Source organism: Rhinopithecus bieti, unplaced genomic scaffold (genome assembly GCF_001698545.2).
Source record: "Rhinopithecus bieti isolate Rb0 unplaced genomic scaffold, ASM169854v2 scaffold_48167, whole genome shotgun sequence".
Classification (NCBI taxonomy): Eukaryota; Metazoa; Chordata; class Mammalia; order Primates; family Cercopithecidae; genus Rhinopithecus; species Rhinopithecus bieti.
Window position 1 is genome coordinate 55,757 of NW_016819003.1, and position 12,920 is coordinate 68,676.

Genomic DNA, 12,920 nt, shown 5'->3' on the forward strand with positions numbered 1-12,920 from the left:
TTTTAAAATTAAATTTTTTTTGTTTTAGAGACAGGGTCTCATTCTGTAGCTCAGTGCAGAGGTGTGATCATAGCTCACTGCAACCTTGAACTCCTAGGCTCAAGTAATCCTACTTCACCCTCTCGAGTAGCTGGGACTACAGGCACAAGCCACAATGTCTGACTTAACATGGACTGTTAAATATACCTTTCCTTAAAAGGAATAAGCTGTAACAAATCAAAATTACTGCAACTCATAACCCAGTCTTATGTGAAAGTGTTGTAATCATGGTAAACTTCTTTGTATTTGTCTAAATGAGTGTGAAACCCTGACCTCTCCACCTCTGAGTACTGACTCCATTCCTCTGGAGTTTGTATTTCCCAAGAGGACAAATTCAAACTTTGCTCTTGAATAAACTCTTTAAAATTGGATTCTGATCCCTTTGATTATTTCACGTTAACATCTTTGATGGTGGAGGAAGGCGCCACCGGGCATGGAACACAGGTATTCCCTAGAGGCTGGAAAGGCATGGAAAAGCAGATTCTTACCTGGAACCACCAGGAAGAACCAGCCCTGCCAAAGTTAGGTTTCAACTCATTGAGACCCATTTCAGACTTCTAACCCCCAGAATTGTAGAGTGGTAAATTTGTGTTGTTTTGAGCCACTAAGTATGTGGTAATTTGTTACTGCAGCAATAGAAAACACATATACCATAGTATACCTGTGAAAATTATGCAAGTGTGTAAAATCTACTATTTATTCAATCACAAAAACTGCTTTGATGTCTATATGCTTGCAAATCCTTCTTGCAATAACTCTGCTACACCTCTAGAGGCACAGTCCATAGGCTGATACCATTGACCAAAACAGACAAGTGTGGGTCAGGTAACACCTCCCATCAGTCCCTGCTGCACTTTCCCTTCTAGCCCTTGGTATAGTCTCACGATCCTTCTCCAGGCAGCCATGTCCAGGCTTGCAAGATGAAACCTATCAGCTTTCCCCATGAGACCTGTATCTTGTTTTCCCCCTTTTTGTTACCTGAGGCAGGCAGAATTCTGAGGTGCATCCTAAGATTCCCAGCCCCTGGTATATATACCCTATGTAATACCCTCCACTTGAGGATAGGCAGTACCAGTAAATATGATGGATGCCATTCCAGTGATTCCATCCCTAATCAGCTTGTACTGAGTTAATCAAAAGGAAGATCATCTGGGTGGGACTGATCAAGGCAGCTGAGCCCTTAAAAGTGACAAGAAGTAGCAGCAGAAGCTGTTCTACTTAACGAAGAAAGCAAACAGCCATGTTGTAAACTGCCTATGGGGACCACATGACAACAAACTTCAGGCAGCTACTAGCTGAACAAGGTCTTGGGAGAAGACCAGCAGGAAAGGAGAAACCTCAAACACACAGCTAGAGGAAACGCATACTGCTAACAACCCTGTGAGCTGAGAATGAAACTGCGAGCATAACTATGAGAAAGGGACACAGTCCAGCTGACACCTTGGTTTCAACCTGGTGAGAAATGAACAGAGAGCCCAGGTAACCCATTCCCAGATGCCTGACTCATGGAAACTGTGAGACAGCAATTGGTGTTGCTGTAAGCCACTAACTTGGTGGTTATTTGTTATGCAGCAATAGCAAATAATACACCATCTTGCAAAAAGCATATACTTCAGTTTGCAACCACCAAATGCACAAAATTAATGTAAAGTATGTTATTAATTGTTTATAGCCATACATGTGCTATAGAATAAGAGAAATGCTTTTCTAAAATGAAAAGAAGTTGTAGTCTGAGCAGAATGGGTGGTTGGAAGAGATGCTTCCCTTCAAAGTAACCTTCCCTTCCAATCCCCTCCCATAATTCCTACTTGCTCACTTGGAATGCTAGATCAGCTCAGGTAGCAAGGAGATATACCAGGCTTTCTAGATTACTGCTATTCATGCTGGCTTCCAAATCCTGTCGTTTCCACGACCTTGGGGGTCTTTGTCACTCTCTGGACCTTGTGCACAATGGTAAATGGAACTTAGGCCTTATCCTCCTGAATCGTAATCCTATTGCATATTTCTGCAATGTTTTTTTTTTTTTTTTTTTTTTTTCCCTCCTCACTCCAAAGCGTATACCAGATGGTAAATCCCAGGAAACATTTAGCAAGTTTGGCAAAAATTCTGTGAGCAAAACTATTTTGAAAGCTATATTTGAAGCAGAAAAGTGGAGCAAAGGAGATAGAGATAGATTCAGTGCTTGGGGCTGATGAAATAGTGTTAAATGAAGCACAAAGAAAGCTTTACAGTTCTTTATTATTGTGTCTTGAATGTGTAGGTGAATAATCCTCAGAGTGGATATAGAGGAAAACATGAGTCAGAGGAAATTAAAGTCCACAGGAGTGAGCATAAAGGAGTATTAGATTGCTTCAAAGAAATTACGCCTATGCTCAGACTGAGTCTATCGCAGCGAATCAGGAAGATTTGAAGACATGAACATAGACACACCCTCAGGAAACCAGAGGGAGGCCGGGCATGGTGGCTCACACTTGTAATCCCAACACTTTGGGAGGATGAGGCCGGAGAATTGTTTGAGCCCAAGAGTTCAATACCAGCCTGGGCAACATGGCAAGACTCTATCACTACAGAAAATACCAAAGGAAAAAAAAAAAGAATGAATAGCTGAGAGAGATAGATAGGGGTGAAACTCTAGACTCATGCAAGCACTCTAGTTTTCCAAAAGGGGATGAAGAAGGTTATGTTCAAGAAACTACCTACTTTGTTACATCACACTAACTCCTGGTTGCATTTTAAATAAATAATGGAAATGTACCATCATGTCCTTAATTACTATGCTACCAGAAAGAAAGAGCCTAGTAGAACCATCCACGTAGCCAAATATGCATCCATTCATTCAGAAATGACTTAGATAGCATATAAGTACTATAAGTACTCATATAGTAATTACTACCAAAGGCAGGGACTATGATAGGCACCTATTAGATGATGGTAAATAAAACGGGATGCTTTGACATTTGTCTCTCTCACAGAGCCTTCTAGTTAGGGTATGGGTGCAAAAGTTGTCAGCATTACTATTACGGAAAAGCAAGCAGGATAATTAGAAGATTCCAGATCGGAGATAAATTTCCTTGTCTGAGAACATTATCGAAGGCTTCCTCAAGTGTTAGGAGGTCCTCCTTCTCTTTAGGATTCCTTAAAAGAACTGGTTTCCAAATGAGAATACTATATATATACATATTTATTTTTTGGCGGCCAAGCCAGTGCTTAATAATCTATAGAATTCATGCTTCTCTGGTGAAAGCTAGATTGGAGACATGGCCTAGGATGGTTGCCCAAGTGTGGCCCCCAAGCTCTCTCTCCTGAGTTGAATATGAGTTGGACCATTGAGCATCACTAACCTTCAGAGCCCAGCCAAGCAGGCTGAATATGCTGGAAGACGGAGCTCTGGGGCTGACAGGGATGTTCCTCCAAGCCCAGCTCTGGGCACTTCTCTAGGAGGCCCTTCTGCTTCTCTTTCTGGGAACAAAGAATAGAGGAAAGCCTGGCCTTTTTACAGAACCATGAAGAAAGAAAAAGGCAATGCGAAGAAAAGATAAAACAGAGTAAGCCTGCCCTTGGCACATATGGTCCCATGCTGTAGAAGGGCTCCCCTCCTCTCCCCTGCTCCATCTGTTGCACACTGCTCTATGTCTACATTCACTGGAGACTGCAGCTTTGGTAAGGCAATGAATGGGGCAGGGAGAATCCTGACAGATCATGCACATCTAGTATGGACCTGCATCTGGTGTGGGCCTCATTGATGGAAGTAAGGAGAGGGGTGTCGGAGACAAAAGCAGGCCCTTCACAGGGCAGACTGGGGACGTGTTATTTTATGTATTCCATCAATATATATATATAAAAGTTATCTGGAGAAACAGAACCAATAATAGGCAGGTAGGTGGTAGGTAGACAGATGATAGGTAGATAGATAGATAGGACACATGGATAGATAGATAAATGATAGATAGATAGATGACAGATACATAAATGGCATATATATGTATATATCTATATATTTTTTAAAAAATTGATTCATCCAGTTTGAGGGGATGATAAGTTGGAAATCTTCAGGGCAAGTGGCAGTCTGGAGATTCAGGTAAGATTGGATGTTGCGTCATGAGTTTGAAAATTAGAAACTCTGCAGAATTTCCCTGTTGCAGCAGAATGTCTTTTTCTTTGGGACACCTCAGTCTTTGCTCTTAAGGCCTTCAACCAAATAAATAAGGTTTACCTACATAATGGAGGATAATCTGATTCACTTAAAGTCGAATGCTTTAAATATAATCATGTCTAAAATACACCTTCACAGCAACATCTAGACTAGTGTTTGGCCAAACAGCTGGTCAAGCCCAGTTGACACATGCAACTAGCCATTGTCATACAACTAAAGTCAGCCACAAGGGGAAAGACAGACCCTACCCTGAGATATTTCAGCCGATCCACACAAGATGATGGATGAAATAGGGCCAGGGGAAGTGCACATCCCCTCTTCCAGCTACTCATCATAGTAATTCAGCTGCTCAATCAGTATTTACTGAGGTCTGAGATGAGCTAGGAACTGTCCTGGGTGCTTCACACACAGAAGTGAACGAAACAGAAAAGCTCCTTGCCTTCAAGGAACTGACAGTCAAGACCAGGAGTCAGTGAACCATAACCGGGAGCAGGTCTGGCCTGCTGCTTATTTTTGCAAATAAAGTTTTATCTGGATAGAGCCATGCCCACTCGTTTACATGTTTTGGTTGCTTTTATGCTCCATCAGCAGAGTTGAATAATCACAACAGCAAAGCCTAAAATATTTCCTCTCTGGCCCTTTACAGATCAAGTTTGTCAATCCCTGGTGCAGGCCTTTGCATAGCAGGTCAGTGAAGCCTAAGGGACTCCCTTTTTTCATTCTATTGACAAATACCAAAGGTATACTGATTGCTTGTTCACAAATAAGTAAAGAGAAAATGAACATGGAGCTTTTAAAATCTCAAGAAAGGGAACTTCTGGTAGCAAAAGTGTTTACTATAGAAACTAGAACAAAAAAGTTTAAGAATTACATCTGCTAGATTCGAAAAGGGAGGCTCCTGTGACAAAGAGGCAGAAAGTCTCTCTTTCTACAAGAGAACAAGTGAAAATGGAAAACATAACAGAATGAGATGCAAATACCAGCAGAGGTGAAAACATAAACTCAGAAATACAGGCCATATCGCTTTCAAGGAAACCAAAATTACAAAAGCAGAATTAAAGCCTGCACTGGATAGCAAAAGATCCAAACTGGCATAAAGAAAAAGCTAAATCAATGAAATAGATAACAAGATACTCTAAGGATTCAGAGAAAAGAACAAAATACATGAAAATACAGGATAGGAACAGAGATTGGGTATAAAGAAATTGATTTTCTCTGGAAGCTACCAGAATAATTGAAAAGAAGCAATTACAGCTTTTATTATGTAACTATTATGCCCTAGGTATTGCGGTAAGCACTTTACATTCATTATCAATTTTCTTCATTGCAACAATCCTTTGAGACCAAAACTAACTTATCCATTTTTTAAGTAAAAAATGCAAGGAGTATGGGAAGCCTGTAAATTACCCATAGCTAGCTACTCAACAGATAAACCAGAAATCAAATCCTGGGCTGACTAAACTTAACACCTGATATTCCATACCCCTAATGAAAGAAACAAACAATGAAAATTTTACTCAAGGGAAAAAAATGACCCAGCTTTGGAGATCAGTATGATTGACCCTCATCATGTACCAAGCAAAGTAATAATGAGTGATTTAGGTGCACAAACATGTCACTGTTTTTCAAAACAAGGAAAGGTCCTCTGCATTTAGGGATGATTACAGACACCCTGGAAGACAATAACATAGTGAGCAAAACCCACAAATGCATTTTCAGGCTACACTAACAGGAATGAATTGTTTGGCTGAAAGAAAAGCAATGATATTCTATACCTGTCAAGCCACATCTAGAATAAGGTCCAGTCTAGGAACCATTTTTAAGGACTTTTGTAAGCCTTCAAACTTAGAAAGCAACCAGCTGGACACATCTTTGGGAAGTGTTCAAGGGAAGCGTGCGGGCAGATGCTGATCACACCTCTAGGGGAGAAAACCACCCAGGCAGTGGTAGGGGATACATGAGCAGGTGAGGGCTCAGGTGCCTTCCACTGAAGACATTCCAGGCACTGACTGCTCCAACTGATGTTTGACTCGGGCTATACACGTGCAAAGCAGGATTCAATAATCTTTTATTGTTGCGTAAACAAGGTTCAAATGACTTCCTGGGCAATGAAAGCAAGCTCGTGCTTGACATATTGGAGGAAGTACTATTTCATTGTTTTTGTTTTATCACAGTTCTGTGGCTTATAGAATAGCTGGGCTATTGCAATCATTATTGTCATTTGGGAATTATTATTTTACAAACTCGGCAGAAAAACATGATCATAGTCTAAAGATAGCTGTCTAAAGCCACTCAGAATTGCCCCTTGAAGGGTTTTTGGATGCTTATGACAGCTGAGTAAAAGCTTAGTCCCAATAAAAATGAGCTCTTAAGAGGACAAGAGTAGCCAAAAGAAACAAATAAATATGCAGGACACAGTTTCATAATTTGTGCTGCTCTTGAATAGTAATACAGAATAATCGAATGGAATACATTATAAGTTTTATTCAGAACATGCTAAAATAATAACTATTTTATGAGTACCCATTAATGTCAATTATTATTCATTATTAATACTTCACCACCAAATTAAAAAGATATGTCCGTGCTGCATTCTCCTACACTTGTTTCTTTCTAGGGTATTATGGTAAGACTCAATTGCTTCATAACTAATTAATGATCTAGTGCAACTTGGAAATAAAAATTGAAAACTAAATACCAGATATTAAAGTTGCTATGAGATGACATTCTCTTGTGATTTTAGGGTGTTTATCAGATTTTGATTAGTGGTAAATATCTGATACTCTTCCTAAGATCTTTCAAGTTCCAAGTAGGTTTTTTTTGGGGGGGTGGGTGGATGTGGGGAGGAAATCACTCCTTTGTCTTTATTAAAGAAACTTAGAAAGAGACCAGACCTGGCAACCAAGGGGTGAGGTACTGGCCAGGAAGGTGGAGTGGGCTCAGGCTCTGTGGATTTCAAGTGCAGACTGATGGCCTCGGAGAGGCCAAGGAGACCAGATCCTGGTAGCAGCTGAGGAGGTGCCCAAGGGCACTTTCAGGTACTGGGGCCATCAGCTTGTTCTGTGGGCAGTGGTTGGGGGTTTGGATGCAGCGTAGGTTGGGCTGGACTGGAATCTCCCTGAGGGCACCCTGCCTTGTCTACCTAGATCATCCACTGGTCCTGATCCTGTTCGTTGCCTTCCATGTCCACCTCCTGATCTCTCCATCATCAGGTGACTCATTGTAGTCATTCATCTTGTTCATGTCCTGCATGTCCTCATCATCCTCTAAGTCCTCTTCACTACCCTCATTGTCTTCATCATCCTCCTCTTCCTCATCAACATAGTGCTCTGAGGCTGATTTGCCAGTAGGAACCAGGTTGTTCTCTTTCCCTGCAATGCTTTGGAGCCAGGTCAGATGCTGCTGTTCCTGCTGCTGCAGCTCTGTCTCTTCTACACAAGGTCGATCCAGATTAAACCACAGTGTCTCAGTCCCACAAAGGGGACTGAGGGAAACAAAGTGGACATGGTTCCTAGACTGGGTTTGAGTCCTGGCTCCACTACTTACTAGCTGTTTGATCTTGGCCGAGTCACTTAACCTCTCTGGGCCTCAGTGTCCTCATCGCACCAGGGGCTGCAGCCAGTGCAGACCCGGAAGCGCTTCACCAAGCCTGAGTGGAAGAACCCACCAGAATCAGGGACTCACCACCAAGCAGTTTTATGTGATCATCTAATCCTGTTATTCTGATTTTGAAAAAGAGAGACAACTCAGCAGAGCCGTTAATGTCAAAGCTTTTGCTTATTTCAATATATTAATCTAATGGGAAAATCTCTAGAAAGTTGTAGATATTCATGTCCCTGCAAACAGTTGCATCACATCTAAGATCTTTCTTAGGAGAAGAACGTGAATTTCTTATTAAAGTTTTCCTCTTGAAACCCAGAGGGTAAAATTTCTGTATATTTGGATACATAGATTTTAAAAACTGTTGGTATTCTCCCTTAAACCTCACAAAAGTCCTACAGAGTAGCTACCTTTAATTCTCTCATTAGAGATAAGAAAATTGAGACTTGAACATTTAGTGAGTTTTCCAAAGGCTAACAGTTTTCAAATTGCAGATCCGGGCCTGAAAACATTGGCAAGATTCACTTCGCTCCACCCTGCTGAAGCTGTTACCAAGAGAAGAAGCTTTTACCATTAGAAGATCTAACTCCACCCAAATGATTTCTTAACTTCCTTCTCAGAGGTAAGCATGGAGAGTAACACTCAAGTTGAGTAGGAAATTTAAGATGCACTTTATGTAATTTTCATTTGGAAGGCTAACTTTTCCCAGCCTCACAAACATGAGAAGATTATTTGGTAGGTTATGCTGGGTGAATATGGGACTTGTGTCTGAAATGGCTTTGTTCCTTTTTCAGAAGGTAACATAGTGCATTGCATGAAATAGACATTTCATAATACTGGATATGTGGACTAATTATTGTAGTTGAACCTCTGTTTGCAGGATGTGTTGACGATTGTTGAGTGTCCTCCTCTGGACTCTTAGCTGTACAGTGCTAACAAATAAAATTTGTCCATCTAATCCATTTAGTTTAGCAAGTGATCAATGGAATGAAAAAAAGTCAAACTGACTGACTAATTTTACTAAGTAACCAACTTCTCTTTTCAGTTCAGCAACCAGTCAGTTCACTTTAATCCTTTGGCTCCTGAGTGACGCAGACATGAGCCTCTGCTCTACAGACAAGGACTTAGTCTAACAGCCCACTCTGCTTTAGGGCTCAGGCTTGCGATGGAAAAACAGCAATTTGCCCTCCTTTGGACATTTTGATAAATGATAAACATATTCATCCCCAAACCTCGAAATTATTGCTGAATTTTTTTTAAGCTAGCAACACAAAATTCGAGTCCTACATTCATCAAATTCAAGGCACAAAACCTCACAGAATTATAAAGTCCACCCAATCAATGGAATTCAGAGCTAAGAATTCAGCCACTAAATGGCATGATTGCTGTAATTAGTCGAATGGTATAATTATAGTAAACACATGATAAGTTGCCACTGAAGCACATAATTGCACAGTATAATGGTATTATTATGATTTCTGATGATATAATATGATTTGGATGTATAACAAATTCCCATAATAATATTAAAACATTTTTCATTTGTGCATTTTCTTAGTACCTGATTTGGATTTTTTACATTATGGAAGTTTAAGTCAAAGACAGGATATCAGACCACGTTTTCAATGAAAGAAAAAGAAGTTATTTTTCAACATAATACCTTGTTGAGAATGTGGTTAGAAAGAGATAAAGGACTTACAGTATGAAGTCAGTCATTAGGATAACCCTAAACAGGTATTATAGTTAATGGTTACAATTCAAGAAAACACCTGTACAAACATGAATGTTATTTCATATCTATTCTATGTCCCAGGAATTAATCATTTTACTTTGAGTTTATCATGAAAATAAGCTTTCCCAGGACACAACACTGTCCACACTATCTTTGTTTTGTTTTTGTTTTGTTTTGTTTTGTTTTTTGAGATGGAGTTTGGCTCTGGTTGCCCAGGCTGGAGTGCAATGGTGCTATCTTGGCTCACTGTAACCTCTGCCTCCTGGGTTCAAGCAATTCTCCTGCCTCAGCCTCCCGAGTAGCTGGGATTACAGGCACCCGCCCCCACACCCAGCTAATATTTCGTATTTTTAGTAGAGACGGGGTTTCACCATGTTGGCCAGGCTGGTCTTAAACTCCACACCTCAGATGATCCACCTGCCTCGGCCTCCCAAAGTGCTGGGATTACAGACGTGAGCCACTGCGCCCAGCCTATCTTTGGTTTTGACATCCCTAGGAGAAGACAATGTTTTCAAGTCATGTGCACATTGGTTATATATGTGTTGTTGCCCCGAATTTTTTTTAGATGTAGATTTTGTATGATCAAAAGCATTTTTATTTCATAGAATTTGGGAATTGGAAGAATTCGTAGGGAGTTGAGATGCACAGTTCAGGAATTCGTGGACTTATTTCATTGAAGGTGCTGGGTGTATAAGTGAAGGTACATTCTTCTTGGAAAGGGATTTTTATCATGGTCATTAGTGGAGTTGTGAAGCCAGAAAGGTCTACCTGGGAGATTCTACCATCCGTCTCTATTGGGGCTGAAATCTTCTCCACAAATGCCCATCAGGTCTTTATTCCACTTCAGCTTCAACCTTTGTAGTAAGAAGGCTCTAACTGATCTGTAAAGTAGAAACCATGAGTTCTCTGCCTACCAACCTGCTAATGCAGTTTAACTTTCTTTTTTAAACAATGAAGCATAATGTTTCTTTTTATTAAGGATACAGTTCACAAAACCTCCTAGCCACACATTGTCTAACAGAACTTTCCATGATAATGGAAAATTCTCTACCTGCACTGTTCAGTAAAGTAGCCACTAGCCATATGTGGCTGTGGAGCACTTGAAATGTGGATGATGCATCTTAGGGACTGAACTTTTTAATTTAACTTAATGGTAATTAATTTATATTTAAATTTAAATAACCATAAGGGTGGCTATCGTATTGAACAGCACAGCCCTGCACATTGTTTTTCTATGCAGGCTCCTCTTCAACACTATTTTACTCACTTATGACACTGTACATTACATTTTATCAATTTACACATGCAGTATTGTATTATCACCTAAGCAAATATACAGCTTTAAGCATTATAAAAGTTCAATAAATATTAATGGTGATCAATAAATGGAATCATTACAGATAATGAAATAGCATGACAAAATATAAGAGGTAATTAGAATCAGTCTTACTTTTATTGACAAAGACAGTCCATGAAACTGGGAGCCATGATCACACGATGGTATAGGTTTTCATGATTTCAAATTATTTTGATGAATTTCACACTTGATATTTATCTAAAGTTAATTCAAGATTTTCCTATTTGACCTTTCTCTGCCATGAATATTGATGGGTTTTACTGTAGTGTGAATTTCCAAGTGTCTTTCTTTTCTTGTACCCTGAAGATTCAGATTTTAGGACGCATTGTTTATTGCTTAATTTCATTGCACCTCTAGAGAAAGGAGGAGAGATCATTTCATCCTAAAGCTTGCTATGAGAAAGATAAGACACAGAATACAGAACCACAAAGGAATTAAGAATTCCATCCTGCTAGAAAATAAAGTCCACGAACTAGGAACTCAATTATTATTTTGAATAACAGTTCAAAATTTTTTTCTCTTATTTCTTTCAACAAAAACTGCTCTTGACTTAGAGATACAAGAGTGCACTAAAATGCAGATCCTGCCCCACGTGAGGCCAGGCAGAAGAGATGCTCAGAGCTGGAGCTTAGAGTTAACGACAGGGAGCTAATCTATCCCAAGAGCAATAGAAACCAACAGTATGACTATCAAGGACAGGGTGGGGAAGTGGAGATAGAACATGACTCATCCAGCATGTTGAAAATGGACTTTCTAGCTGTATGGGGACAGGGGCTGGAGGGCCAAATGTTTTCATGCTTTCTGCTCATTGTCCAGGCAAGAAGGAACTGCACATTGCCCCAGAGAGATCAGAGCGCAGATGAAAGACTTGGGTGTACTTGAAGAATATTCAGAAGGTAAAGTTGGCAGGGCTTGGATAAGGAATGTCAGTAACAAGGAAGATGCTCACCACGGATGCTGCCAGGTTTCTGGTGTGAACTGTGCTGTGGAGCTGCCACTCACTGTGAGCAAAGCCATTGCCATTCTCAACAGGGCAGAGATGAGTGCTCAAGGGAGCTGGAAGTTGCAGAATCAAGCCAGCGCTGGAGAACCAAGTGTTCATTGTTGTGGAGTAAAGCAATCTTTCCAGAATCACAAAGGTGTCAAAAATACAGGAAGAGCTTCCTTTAGCTTTTTTTTTTTTTGGTGTGGGGGGGTGTTAAACACAATATACACGATACATCGTAATCATTCATTTTCTGCTTTTGGGGAGTCTGTTCAGTTTGCTGATGGCACTTAGCCTGTGCCTGTCTCTGAGAAACTACGTTGTCCATGGCTCACAAGATTATCAAGTTCGAGATAGAGGCTGCCTGGCGGACATGCTTCCAACTGTGTCCCATGGCATACAGCCAGTGCTTCGCAAATGCTCCCAGCTGAACATAAGCAATGCCCCCACAGACTCTACAATCCTGTTGCCTTTTAATGAAAACAGCGCACAACTGCATTCCCTGGGTTCCAACTGTTTTGCTTTTTCATAGAGGATGTTCTGAATCCCTCACCCTGAGCCAAGTCAATGTGACTTGACCATGTGGATGAGCTTCCTAGGACTGCCATAATAAAAGGCCACAAATTGGGTGGCTTCAAACAACAGAAATGTATTGTCTTGTAGCTCTGGAGGCTAGGAGTCCAAAATTAAGGTGTCAGTGGGACCATGTTGCCTCTGAAGGCTCTACAGAAAGACTCCTTTCTTGCCTCTTCCAGCTCCTGGAAGTGACCATCAATCTTTGGCATCCCTTGGTTTGAAACTGCTTTGATTCACACTCTACCTCCACTGTCCATGGCATTCTCCCTTTGTGTCTCTGTAGCTAAATGACCCTCATCAATTACATACACCAGCCATTGGATTGCAGCATATTTTAATTACCTCATCTTAGCATGACTGTGTCTGCAAAGACTCTCTTTCTAAATAAGACACATGTACCAGGAGCTAGGACGTGAACATTGCTTTTTGGGAGACACAATTCCACACTATGCATTAAAATTTTCTAACTGGAGTATTT

General features: G+C 40.6%; 1 pseudogene; it reads right to left on the bottom strand.

The window, feature by feature from the left end:
* Positions 1 to 7,334: 7,334 nt before the first annotated feature.
* On the bottom strand, positions 7,335 to 7,725 carry LOC108519173 (anaphase-promoting complex subunit 15 pseudogene; annotated as a pseudogene).
* Between the last annotated feature and the right edge of the window lie 5,195 nt (positions 7,726 to 12,920).